The sequence below is a fragment of the Lycium barbarum genome, chromosome 8, assembly GCF_019175385.1.
Source record: "Lycium barbarum isolate Lr01 chromosome 8, ASM1917538v2, whole genome shotgun sequence".
NCBI lineage: Eukaryota > Viridiplantae > Streptophyta > Magnoliopsida > Solanales > Solanaceae > Lycium > Lycium barbarum.
In genome coordinates this window covers 99488845-99503123 of record NC_083344.1, presented here as the reverse complement: position 1 = coordinate 99503123, position 14279 = coordinate 99488845, and positions in this window count along the sequence as shown.

The window sequence follows — 14279 nt, the reverse complement described above, 5'->3', positions numbered from 1 at the left end:
AATTTCCAAGAGCCCGCTTTAGCAGCCAGGGGTAATGCTACAGCGGCACCGCAGAAGCGGTCGGGGAACCACTGGAGCGGTCAACGCGAATTTTGAAAAATAAAGGCCTTACCCCTTTCCACCTTCCCCATTCCCTCAAATACATTCCCCCTCCCCCCCCCCCCCCCCCCCCCTCCAAAAAAAACCCCGACTTCCTCTCCATCTCCTATCCCTCCACAACTTTTTATCTCCCTCTTAACACCATAAAAGTCTTCTTAAACATCCCCACACTTCATTTTACTCCTTAACCAAACTTTACACTACTATATTTTTGATCTCCAAGGAAATAAAAAGGTTCTTCAAAGGCCCTCCGCAATCAATGCCAACCTCGCTCGGATCATCAATCATAAGGTAATAAATCACTCTCCTCTACTCATAATAGGGTAATGACACTGAATTTTTGAGTTTCCATGCTTCAATAAACGGGTTTGTAATTCAAAAGTTGGGGTTGTTGGGTTTTTGGTTGATGGACTTAATGGGTGTTGATAAATTGGATTACACAACTTGTGTAGCGTTAGAATAATCTATACATCGAATATTGAATAGTTAATGCATAGATTTGGACTGAAAAACTTGAACATAGTAAACAATTTTTATTTTGAAAGAGGGTGCTAGCTTCAATCAAAATATGGGGTTGTTGTTGCTAGAAATTATATTCTAAGGGTTGCGAACATCTTGCATGCTTGATATCTGCTCGATCCGTACATAAAAAAAAGTTTCCGAGGCCTTTGGGTGATAGGAAAAATCGAGTCTATTGGAGAAGACGACACCGCTTCAGCGGTTAAGGGACCACTAGGGAGGCTCCACTTTAGCTCCTAAGGGGTCGCTGAAGTGGTGGGGAGAAATATGGCAGGGGCGCTATAGCAGATCCGTTTCAGCGGTCTGAGTGACTGCTACAGCGGTTCCTGTACAGAAACTGCAACTAGAATTTTTTGAAAACAATTGATTTCGCTGAGATTTCAAGCGTAGAATGAAAGCTTTTGATTCCTTAAATCTGGTAACATGAATCCTCATAATCTACTGTTCTTCGCAGGTACAATCGTCGAGAATCAAGAAGCCGAACAACAAGAGGAGCAAGTACCCATCTATCAAATCTTCATCAGTCCCCAATGCGAGGGGGGGGGGGGGGGGGAATCTCCGTGAAAGTGGGGGCTAGCGCGATAAAACGGTGCATAAAGTGGAAAATCATTCGATGGAGTTTTTGGAGGCCAGAAATACTTCTGACAATAGGGAATGGCTGGTGTCTAAATTATTGGCTGAGGAGGATATAGCTTCTATCACTTGGGGTCAGTCCAGGGTGGGGATAGGGAGCGATAAGTTTATGCTGAGGCTAGGAGGTGGCTGAACCTCATCTTTCACCGGGTCGGTCCCTTGAGGAATGTCACCTCTATGACCTATCCTAGGGCCCTTCTGATTGCTTGTATTCTGGATAACGTGCCTGTAAATGTGGGTTCACATGTGATTGAAGAATGGAAGGATTTTATGATGCATGGGGCATCGAGTTTGATGTTCCCGTCATTGATTACTTCATTGTGTAAGAGGGTTGGGGTCCACAAGAGGCCTGAGGACAGCATGGTTGATTCCGATGCTGATTTCCACCCATTACGGGTGGTTGGTCATGGTACTTCCGTCCATAGCAAGAAGAGAAAGACTGGTGAGAGGACGAGTTCTAGTGCTAGTGTGGGTGGAGGTAGAGATGGCGCGGGAGTTGGAACTGGAGCTGCCTTGTTCAGACCCCGTTTGAGCGTATTGATACTCGCTTTGACGAGATGATGGATATGTTTCAGGGTATGCCGATGCCTTCGGTGGAGGTGGGTTCTTCCAGTGCTAGCGAGGGTTACTTTACCAGGGAGGAGACCAAGGGCTATTTAGAGGCGCAGAAAGGGATGAGTGAATCCCTTTCTACTTTGCAGACCGTCTACACTTCTCAGGCCGCGGATCATGTCAAGCTTCGTAGTGACTTTGAGAAGGAGCGGGTCAAGAACAAGTATCGCAACAAAGTCGATCTAAAGCCCTAGAGAGGTGTCAAGGGCCTGTGGAGGAAGATGTACCCCAGCGAGGAGATACCCGTGCAGGATGATGACAACTCTGACCAGTATTCATTTATGAGCAAGGCCAAGAGAGATGGGGGGAAGAGCAGATTAGTGGAGGATGTCGGTAGCTCTGATGGTGCAGGGGCCACGACCGAGAAGATGACTTAGGGATCTTCCCCCCCCCCCCCCCTTCTTTTTCTTTTTATCAGATGTTATGGTTGCCCTTGTAGGGCCTTTTATCTCTATCTCAAACAAAATCTCTTTTGGTTCTGTGGTTTGGTAGTATGCTTTGAACAATTTTCTTTTGGTTTTTGGATAATCTGGTCTGTAATAAGTTTTTGGATAGGTTTCTGCCCTTGTTGGGCTTGTTTTTATGTGACTGGTTTCCTTGTGAAATAGCTGTGTTGTTTGAATTTTGGTTGGAATTGCACAGGTTGGAAGTTCAGTAGAAAGTCATTGGTTTTAGGTTGCAGAAACATCGCTTCCGCGGTCAAGCCATCGCTGCAGCGGTCACACTTTAGCGGTGGATTCTGCACAGAAGCGGTCGAGGAGAAACTGACCGGCTCACTTCAGCGGACTAGCCTCCGCTATGGCATTAGCACTGAGGCGGAAGGGCTGATGTGGGAGCGGCCATGGATAATTAGAAGAGGCGCTCCAGCGGTCCCTCCATCCCGAAAGCGGAACCGCTGGCGCGATATGCCTGCGCTTCAGCGGCACCACTGGAAGTAACACAACTTCAACGCCCACCCTCATAAACAATTCTAGGAACTGCGTCGAGAACGTATTCACCTAGGGTCAATCCAAACACACCACATATCCCAAAACGTTCAGATACCAATTGGAATCGCCAAGATACCATTCGGACACACCGAGAGACCAATTTGACCGAAGTAGAACGATTAAAAAGAAAGAGAGGAGATTTCCTAAATGTCTTATAGTCTCCCGTGGATGGGCACAGACGTCTACGTACCATTCCACGAGACTCTACTAGACATTGCTCTTGTACTTGTGAGACCGGTAACCTAGGCTCTGATACCAACCTGCCATGACCCATTTTAGGATTGCGCGGCACCTACCATTTCCACCTCAGTAGGCGAACCCTCAACCCGACATAAAACATTAACAAGTAAAAAAATGTGATTTAATAATCTTTCAAGAAATATAATAATCGAAAAATAGAAGTCAACAAATATATTTAAACAAAATAGCGGAAGTGTTTTCAACTATTAAATAAATACAATGACTTATTCCCATGACCTGGCCTAGACTAGTCCAAGAGCAACTAATGTTGAACCGGAATACAATAATATATCTAAGACACCGTGCATCTTTCGAAAAACTCCAACAATCAATTTCCTAAAAAACTCTAAACCCCAAAAGGAATGTAGCAATAGTAATATCAGTACAACACTAGTACTGGTAAGCATCATTGGTCGATAATGGTTAGAAGAACATATCAGAATAGAATTCACAAATAAGCATGGTAGGTAAACTAGGTCAACAGTGCACATTACCTACCGCTCGTTGCAACAATAAAGATTCTTACTCTCATCAACTCTCTCCTAGTGATCCAGTTGCCAATCTTACACTATACTCCATTCTAACACATCTAACTTACAATAGACAATTTGTCTCAGTATCACAAGTCAACTGCCATTACCCAATCCACTCTTAGTATTGAAAAGTCATCTCGTCATTCAACTATTCATTATTTGCCTAAAATTTAGGAAGTCAAATATACAACTAAGCCAATGAGAATCAACAAAAGCAATTAAAGAATATGGCCTATGGTTAAAGCAACTTAGCCCAACTGTGTCAGGTCTCAATACATCCAATCCGAGTTCGTATAACACAACTAGATCACGAGAATAACACAAGAATATCAAGCCAAAAGGTACAATGCAATGCAATAATGTATGAAATGTGGATGCAATACATGTGCAACGTACACATGTACTCCGATGATGGAACATCACATCTCGGCAGCACAACCCATGGGTTACCCGTGAAATCTATGTACCTCACGGTTCTAGCAACAACTTCGGCAACCATTACCTCACGATTCCGGCAACAACCTCGGCAATCGCTACACTCATGCTCGATTCTAGGATAAACATCTGACATCAGTCCTGACGTCACTCTCATCCAACTGTACCCAGCTCATAACAGTGTTTCCTTAAGTATCATCGATGTATCAACAACATATCATGAAGGATGAGAATGCGTACATTGTATGAGTTTAATGTCAATCATCAAATCAAATATCAACAGTACCACGCATGGGCACACCAACAATATCATGAAAAGACCACACAATAAGCCATTGTAGAATCATTATCCTCGTCTCAAACGACAACAAGTAAGATGCTACATTATCATGAATGAGATTAACACTAGTCACTAATGCCCAGCATGGACAGAATCACAATAACAACATCACCTCATTCTTTTACTTCCTAATGTCATCCATATAGGATAAGCATGCTTCTAACTTATGTCATCAACTACTAAAAATCCAGTCTAGAATCATTTCATCTACTTTTGGCACGTTTTATCAATTTCAATATCAAATTATGACTCGATATTAAATAACACAGGACATGTTTATGCACAACATACGGGAACTTCTCATCAATGGAACATAATAATCCAAGTACCGAACAACTAGTCTTCCAAGTTACATAAAGTTCACCAATACGCAAATGAATACCAACTCTGGAACCTAGGGAATCTATAGGCTACAAGCCCGAACACATAAATCACACAATAGTACTATTCTAAGAAGTCCATCCCAAACACCAAATTCCTATACATGCATTGTCTGTTTCATCTAGTACACGAATATGTAAGTCTAACCGGAGTCAACAAAGAAAGGAAGCCGTAACCTACCTTAGGCCGAATAGGTGTGCGAATGTCCATTTGGATTCCATCTTCCATCTTTATAGGGAATTGTAGATCCAAGGGGTCTAAGAACGATGGACACATTTGAGTAAGCAACAACTCAAGAAATTGGGTCATAGGGGTAAAATCGTCATTTCCAAAATGATCGTTCTAGATTCTTGATTATTACTATTTCACCTCTTTTAATGGGAAACAAGGTTAAACTAAGTCAAATTTACCTCAATTATTCATATGAGACACTAATAGCGACTTAGCAAGTTAACCCTTTTGACAAATAGCAAAGATTAGGCTTAGAATTAGTTATGAAACTTATTATTTCAATAAGGAAGCCATCTTAGCGCTACTAATTATTCTAGGACATTTATTACTACCATTCCCCCAAGGGTCTCATAAGAATTTGAAGAAAGAATCTTCATTTAAAGCTTTGCCATACTCATAAAGGGTGTAAGAAGAGATGGGGAAATTAAAGAAGAAGAAATGAGGGATTTATGGAGATTACCTTCCCAACATTTTGGTCTCAAGGAGCTGAATATGTCTTCGAATGGCGGCTGGAACTTAGAAAAATAAATGCTAGGTCAAGTCAGTAAATGGGGTTTTAAATAGGTCAATGACTAGTCGTCTACCTCTTCAGCGGTCGACCTACCGCTTCAGCGGCACCTCTTTGGCATCCTCGATACCGCTTTAGTAGTTTGATGAAATTATCCCTACCTACACTTCAGCGGGGAAGGGGTAGCTAGGGCGTGACTACTATGGCGATCAGCCTATTGCTGGGACGGCCTGACTGGGTCCAAGTCCCAAAATTCGATATTTAATTCCTGTTTGCACATCGGGTCAAGTCTGAGGCCCTGTCAAATGGTGTGAGTCCCAGATATGCAAGGTTTATGTTAAGAGCCCCAAGGCTTAAATATCTAACACACCCATATAGGTAAAAGGCTACGAGAGCACCAGAATGTAAAGGTACAAGTTTTAGAAAGTAAAAGAGGTACAGTGAAGAAGGTACGAGGCATCTAAGTAGAGAAGGCTATAAAGTAGTTGAAGTTCAGACAGAGGAACTCAAGCGTCGTGATTCCACTTCCAACAGTGATAGAGGTACAGTTAGTAGCACCTATTTTAGCTCATGACTTATAGGCATCGACATATATATCTTAGGGAAAAAAGGAAATTTCAGGGTCTAATAAGGGTTAGAGTAATCCTTGGCAATGGAAAGATTGTTAGAACTAGACGAAATTCTGAATAGTATTACAAATATGTTGATAGTTCCTCTTTGTGAGGCATATAGGTGGTGTACCCTGGAATGGTATAATTAGATATGGCTTCTCGAGGGTTTAGAAGATTTGGAAGTTAGGTATTGGAATCCTTGTATGCGGGGTAAGTATTCACCTCAGTGTGGCCTATGTTCCCAGTAAAGAAGGAATATTAAGCGACCAAATAATAAGGACAGATGATGTGAGGTAGCTAGAAGCGAAAGTGTGCCTCGTAGGAGTTTTCTAGCCTAAGATAAGAGATGGTAATGTTAGCAAGAGATTGATAAAAGGCTAAGTAAAGTGTTATGAGTAGATATGAGAAATCATTATAGAACATAAACTAAAGTATGGTAGTATGACAAGGTTCGTAGTCAAGTAGAAGAAAAGATAAGAGAAATCAAGTTTTGAGATTATATAAAGGTGTAAGTCATAAGATTTTGTCTTCATTATAAGGAGTGAATGGGCGATCTCAATGAGAATTATCAGAAGACCAATTTAGCCCCTGGACATGGAGATACCAGTATTAGGAAGTATCCTAAGATAAACTAAATTCAAGTTAGAGATTCAAAGGATTTCTACAGTAGTCGGCATTGCTATATTAGCAAAAATGAATGATTAGGCGGTGAAAAGATAAATGACAGAAGAATAACCTTTGAGGGTTATTGAGAAGAGAGTTACCTAAGAAAAGTTTCATGTGCAAAGTTAACCTCATTAATATCAGGTACACCAGCTACGAATACATACCACTCCAAACATGCAAGAGATTCGATTTCCCTAGTATGGGAAGATTACCCTAAGGTGAGTTATAAGGTGACGGAAGTGTGAAAGGTTATGAAGGGTGAAGAGGTAATAACGTAACCTCTACAGAAGCGAAATTCGAGAACATGAGATGTTAATTGCTCCCCTAAGTAGGAGAGATAGTGCAGTGAAGTGTCAAGAAAGAATCACGTGTTTTGTTTAGTGATAGAATGGCAAGAAGTATTACGACAAAAAATTAGAAACGAATGGGATTGTATTTTCTTAGACTTTATGGCTACATCATGACTCTAGCACCATACGCGAGCAAAATGGTAGGGAGAAGCCAGTGACGATCTTCTGGTTATTGATGTCAATTGTTTGTAAAATCAACCGGGCATTTAATGTTTGAAATGTTAATAGGAGAGATAGGTGAAGGCAAATGGATGTAGCCCAAGTGGAGTTACTCAAAATCGAGATGTGAAGATAAATCGATTGGAATAATCAGTAATTAACTTATGGAGGGCCTAGTTGTGGCTAAACAAGAAGACAAGAACGAATCACTGGAATATACAGAATGGCATAGTGGACCCAGGCATATGAAGTTTCAGTTCGCAGGTGTATTAGTCACAACTCTCTAGGAGTATGACAAGCAAAGGAAAAGATAGATAAAGTTTAGTATGAGTATTCTAAAGCGTCAAGAGTTGTGCTCAGAAGTAATATTATTAAAGTAAGGGTGAAAGTGAAAGCAACCTGGGATGTTTGTAGGAAATTCAAAATCACCTAAGGTTCTGTGAGGTACATGATGTAATGAGCTTACAACTTAATATGAACAAGGGAATCTTTTCTAAGTGCATTATAGAAAAATTGCCCTGTAACGTCAAGTTCTTCAGAATTTGTATGTATCCTATAAGAGAGTAAGTTAGTAACTCATCATCTATCATGCCCATTGAACGAAGTATTAGAATCAAGAGCGATATTAAAGATTGTGTATATAGGAAACTCTAAGACTTGTGGGAACTAAGATAAGTTAGTGTACTTACGTTACAAGCATCAGAATGAATAAGGAAAGGTAATTGTTTATACTTCGAGGTAGTTGAGAAAGTACGAGAGGAACTATCTGATCCATAATCTAGAGTTATTGCAGTTGTGCACGCACTTGAGGTCAGAGGCATTATTTATTTGGCATACGTGTTGACATTTTTACATATTATAATAGTTATCAGTATATCCTCAAATAGAAAGAGCTAAATCGGTGTCTGAGACGATGACTTGAGTATTAAAGATTATGACGTAGATGTTTTATGCCATCCAGGAAGGGCTAATGTGGTAGCCGATGTTGTTGATCCTTGAGCACTTTAGTTTACTCGAGGGCCAAGAAGAGATAGATAGCCCGAGAATTAGATCAGCTAGCTAACTTAGGAATTTGATTATTGAACTCAGACAACAGTGGAGTTCTGATCCAGAGCACCACAGTAGTAAAAATGTATGGGTCTAAGATGAAAGCTATCATGTGAACGATGTCCAAGAAATAGTTACGGGATATAGAGTGTAATATAAGATGAACAGATTAATGGAATTAAGATTGTCCCTGTGGATTTATAGAGCATCTTTTATGATGAGTCAAGCTAATACACATATGCATGAGCTTTCATAAAGGTGTAACCATGGGATTAGATGATATCGTTGAGCATGATTCTCCCTGAGGGTGAAATAGTTCAGAAAGATAGAATATAAGTTTAAAGCGTTGCAAATAAGAATAGTAGAAGAGCAAGAACATATGTCTAAATCGTATTCATTTCCTTACATACCTCTCTCTACGTGAGTTACGTCGGATTGGATAAATGTGAGTTCTACAAAAGTACAGTGACCCAAAGATTAGCGAAAAAGTTTGAGGAATATGAAACGAGAATCATAAAAGAGTAAGAGTGTGGCTATGTACCATCTTCCTCAACATGAGGTCGATCCATATGTCTTCTCCTCTCTATGAGTTCCGCAGAATAATAGAATAAGGAACAACAGTCTTCAATTCGTAAGCAATTGGTTTCTTCGGATGAACTCATGCCTATTATATCAAGCTTTCTATTAGTACACAGTCATGCCCTTATGTAATCTCGTGTAGGTGGTATTCATTTTCATCTGGTTGTACAGAGCCCTTCAGGTCTAGTAAGAATGACATTCTCCGATATGTAAGCAGTTTGTATGTTCTAAGTGTATCAGTTAACCAGAGCCACAAATAAACAATATTATAAGAAGCGAGTTAAGCGCTTCCAAAAGCTAATGAGCGAAGATCCCCATAATGATCATCGTATATGTGTTTATGAGGAATCATTTGCATTTACATCACGTTCATTGCATGATCAGAGAGTATATGCCTTATGGACGGACTATGAAATGCATAGGTGCATAATTATGGTCGACTATGGATGGTCTAAAGATGAAACTATGTTGGTCTTTATAGAATCATTAGGGTGTTAGGCCAAGTGTCCTACCAGCTAGAGTTGCCCTCAGAATTAGAGCCTGTTCACCTAGTCTTTCATGAGTCGATACCACGAGAATGTAATAGAGACCCTTCTCGCATTGTTCCAGTAGATAATGTTTAGATTATAGAGGACTTGCCCTATGAGGAAGTCCTAGTTGCCATTTTAAACTGAAAGGTCCACAAGTTGAGGGCCAAATAGGTGGCTTCAGTAAAAGTATTATGGAGAAATAAGAATATCGCAGAGATAATGTGGGAAGCCAAGGAAAAGATTAAATCCAAGTTCCTCATTTATTCCAAACAAAAGGTGACCCTCAGAGTCGAGGTGTTATTGCAATGATAGAGACAAAGTTACTTCTACATGAGTTGAGTTACAACTTATGATGATTTCATTTGATATTTGATGGCCATGTGAGGCAAATGAGATATTATTGCTTGTTTATGGCCCTATATGGCATGCAGTATGTTTTTTGGCTGTGTGGCAGGTTTGGTATAGTCTAGTTTACAGGGGAGACTCTGGCAAAATTTTCATAGAATTCTTAAGACTTAATTTCTCTCTTGTACACCTCTACATTCGAGGATGAATGTTCCTAAGCGGGGAATGATGGTACATCCCGTCTTTTCATATGTTAAGTTGCATCATAGTTAGTCGATGTAATTTCAGAGAACAAGATTATCTTTTAGGTTATAAGTATTTAAAACATGTTTAACAAGTGATAAGCAAGTATTGAAAGGGTTAGAGGTTAAGCCAATTGAAAGACTAAGTTTCGACAGAATTTCCCGACTTATGGAGTGACTTACGGACCGTACATTGGAATTACGGGCTGATGTTATAACCCGTATTTTTGGAGTAATACTAGGAGTGCTTAAAATTATAAGAAGGTCATGTTATAAGGTTTTTGAATCGTATAATTGTCGTATGTTAAATGTTGAAGTCAAGCAAGTTGTAAATAAAAGTCGGCAAAAGTTATCGCAAGTTACATTCCTAAGTTTACTGAAATTTGGGTCAGCTGTCACAGAGCGTTTCTGCCAATGTACTTGGATTTACGGGGTGATCTACCCACCAAAGTAAAGGTCTGTGAGTCTAGTTTTCAACACATTAAGTCGTTCATCGATACAACATTGGGGTAGGGAGATATGCGCGGACTGTGCATGTAGCCCCTTTGGGACCCACTTGAGGCGGTGGAAATTTCCAAATTGCTATTAAATCAGTGACAGCTCTTATTCAATTCATTATTCACTATTTCCAACTCCTATACACCTCCAACGGGTTAAATGTGATACTAGGGTGAAATCAAAGGTAAACAACGCAAATCAAATGTTAGGAATCCCGTGGTGCTCATTAGATTGTTCTTCCTCTTTTTGTGGTGGATTTGAGGAATCCTTCAAGGTGAAGTAATCTCATATTTTGGGTTGTTCTTGGTGTTTAAGGTAACATTCACCCTCTTATATATGTATATCAGCTTATACAATCCGTAACTAGATTGTTTGGTTGAGAACTTGCGAAGTTAATGTCGAAAATCGTATTTGAGATGTGTTAGCATGTTAGGCTATTTCGAGGATCATTCTTGTGTTGTTACATGGCTAGAAATTGGTTGGATAGATCGAATATGTTGTTGTTTTTGTTTCCATATGTGTTTTGAATATAGGAAGTTATGGAGAACTGTGGATTATGTTAAGAGTTGAGCTTATCGCTCAATATGTTGTATACTAGATTTCCCTTAGTTAGATGTTATTATAGTGTTTTGTTGATTGATCTTGTGTTGTTGAGGTGCTGGATATATAGATTAATGGTGGCATGTTATTTTTGATGTTGTGACCTTGAGGGAGGTGAAAGAAATGGGACAAATGCTGCTCGATTTATTGTAGAACTAACTTGTCGCTCAATATATGAGTGTTGTATCTTTCGTTAATTGATGCTAGTATTATTATTGTTCATTGTAGGTTGAAGCGCAGAGGAGATTGTCCCACAAAATAGTATAAGATCTTGGTGCTAAGGTATGTAAAGGTTATTCCTTCCTTTCATTGGCATGAATCCATTATAAGAAAGAGTCTAACGAACGTATAAGAAAAGAGTATATCATAGAGTTCTCAAGTTCATAGTGTCATCATTTTCCTCATTTATTAGCTATCCCTTGTCGGGAATCCATGTTTAGTCCATACTTGTTTTATGTTAGTAGAAAGAGTAGATAGTTTATATATACAGTTATACAACACTATTATTACATAGAGATATACAGAAATATAAAGAGATATACTGAGCCATATTTTGTCGAACATAGATATACCAAGATGTACATGGCTGGAAAGAGATATGCAGAGATATACTAAGCCTTATATGGCTAGGACAGAGTTATATCTAGATATAAAGAGCCATATATGGCCGGACAGAGATACACTGAGCGTATAAGTGGCCGGCTAGCTATACTATTATATTATATAAGGGATGAGTCAGAACAAGTGTGCTTCCAGAGTATCCTTGAATCTTAGCTGTTTACTTATATCAGTTAAAGTTATTCAGTTTCCTTACATACTCGGTACATTATTTCGTACTGATGTCCCTTTTGCTAGAGGCACTGCATTTCATGCTTGTAGGTCTGAACAGACAGATAGAGAGAGCTTCCCAGTAGACGTTGTCAAGTACCAACTGACTGGTAATCTCCATCTCATCCGGAGTTACCAGGTCCAGGTTGTGGGAGTCATTTTGTGTATATATAGATATGATGGGTCTCGACCATGGTACAATTGTGTTCTCTTAGGGGTTGTTTGGTATGTAGACAAAATTATCCAAGGATTATAATCCTGGGACTAATTTATCCCATCTCTTGGGACTAATTTATCACATCTAGGAAATAGGATAAAATAATCCCAGGATTAATGGGATAAGATGGGATATCTCATCTTTAAGTTTGTGATGCATTTTATACTTTGTTTGGTACAAGGTATAAATTTAGCCCAGGATAAATTTATACCTTCTACCAAACATGGTACAAAATTAATCACACAGTTAGTGCTGGGATATCCCAGCTAATACCGTGTACCAAACAACCCCCATTTTATACTTTGTTTGGTACAAGGTATAAATTTAGCCCAGGATAAATTTATACCTTCTACCAAACATGGTACAAAATTAATCACACAGTTAGTGCTGGGATATCCCAGCTAATACCGTGTACCAAACAACCCCTTAGAGACTTGTAGACTTATCCTGTATATTCAGTATATCAGCCTGGTGGCCTTGTCGGCTCTTGTATATATATATATATATATATATATATATATATATATATATATATCCTGTTTGGGGTTTGCTATTTGTAGAGATACATGGTGGCCTTGTCGGCTCTTGTATATATATATATATATATATATATATCCTGTTTGGGGTTTGCTATTTGTAGAGATACATGGTGGCCTTATCAACCTAAGATGGCATACTTGTGTTACAGAAGGGCCTTGTCGGCCCAGATTGTTGTAGATGTTCAGGTTTTACAAGTTACAGTTGGTACACTCGGGGTTTAGTAAGGAATCGGGTGCCGATATCACAACCCAAATCACTGATCGTGCGGGCACCTACCCTTTTCCTATCTGGTAGGCCAACCCGTCCCATAAAGATTCATCCAACAACATAAATAATAAATACAAGCAACAGAAGTCTAAAATCATAGGTAGATAGTAACGTGGAATACCACAACTACCTAAGGAATCTGGTAAGAATAGTACAAGAGCTTCTATGTATACAACTTGAATAACAGTTACAACCACAACCTCAATTCAACTTTTATTTAGAAGGAGAATTAAACAGAAAAGTCTAGACGAACTCTGTAAGATCCTTAAAGGCTAACTAAATCTCGCTCATGTACCTGGAACAACTCTACACCCCTGAAAAGGGTGTAGCAAAAGTAGTATCAGTACAAACCACACGTACTGGTAGGCATTATAGGCCGACAACAATTGGCTGACATATATGAAAGAAAAAAACTGAAAGATAGGCAGGTAAGCAGTCAAAATGCAGTCGCTATGCACATCCACATAAGACTTACATTAATGTGATCCACACTAGATCTCAGTAGTCTATACCTTTAGTCCTCGAATCCATCAAGTGTCTACGTAAGAGGTTAACATGCACACATCATCTCAAATGAATTAACAACCAAGGAATCAAGGCTTAAACGCACCATGCAATACAATAAATACAACAACCAGAATCAGAGATATGAGTGGATGTAATATGAAGGTATGTGCGATGCGATGCAATGCAATGCACTGGCCAACTGTCTCATATCGTACACACATGCTATAGACAAAATAACTCCACATCTTGATAGTCATGACCCATGGGGACCCGCAAAGTCCATGTACCACTCTCATGATCCCGGCAAAGACCTCGATCATCAGACACTCTCACGATCCCGACAAAGACCTCAGCATCGGACACTCATCTCTCCTTACGCTCTCCGGCAAGACCTCGAAAGCTACACTCTCGCACTTATCATCATTTCCAATCACAATGTATAACAAATCATCATATAAAATAAGAATGTATGTCATGTATGATATCAACATCAATAGTAAATCATATAAAGGATCCTATCCTTACTTGTCATAAAGTACACTTCACAATTTCAAGCCATTTTCATTATCCTTCCATTTTCAATGATAAGTGAGATATCAAGAGAAAGATGAATGCAAATACAAGGCAAAAACATAGCAAATATGGCGACAAGGCCATATAACACCTTATGGAACCAACCTAATTGGATTTCACCTCCACACCACTAGCCATTCCACATATAGCCCAGAGGTGGCTACTATATCAAGTATGTCTAAGAATCACAGATGTTTCAT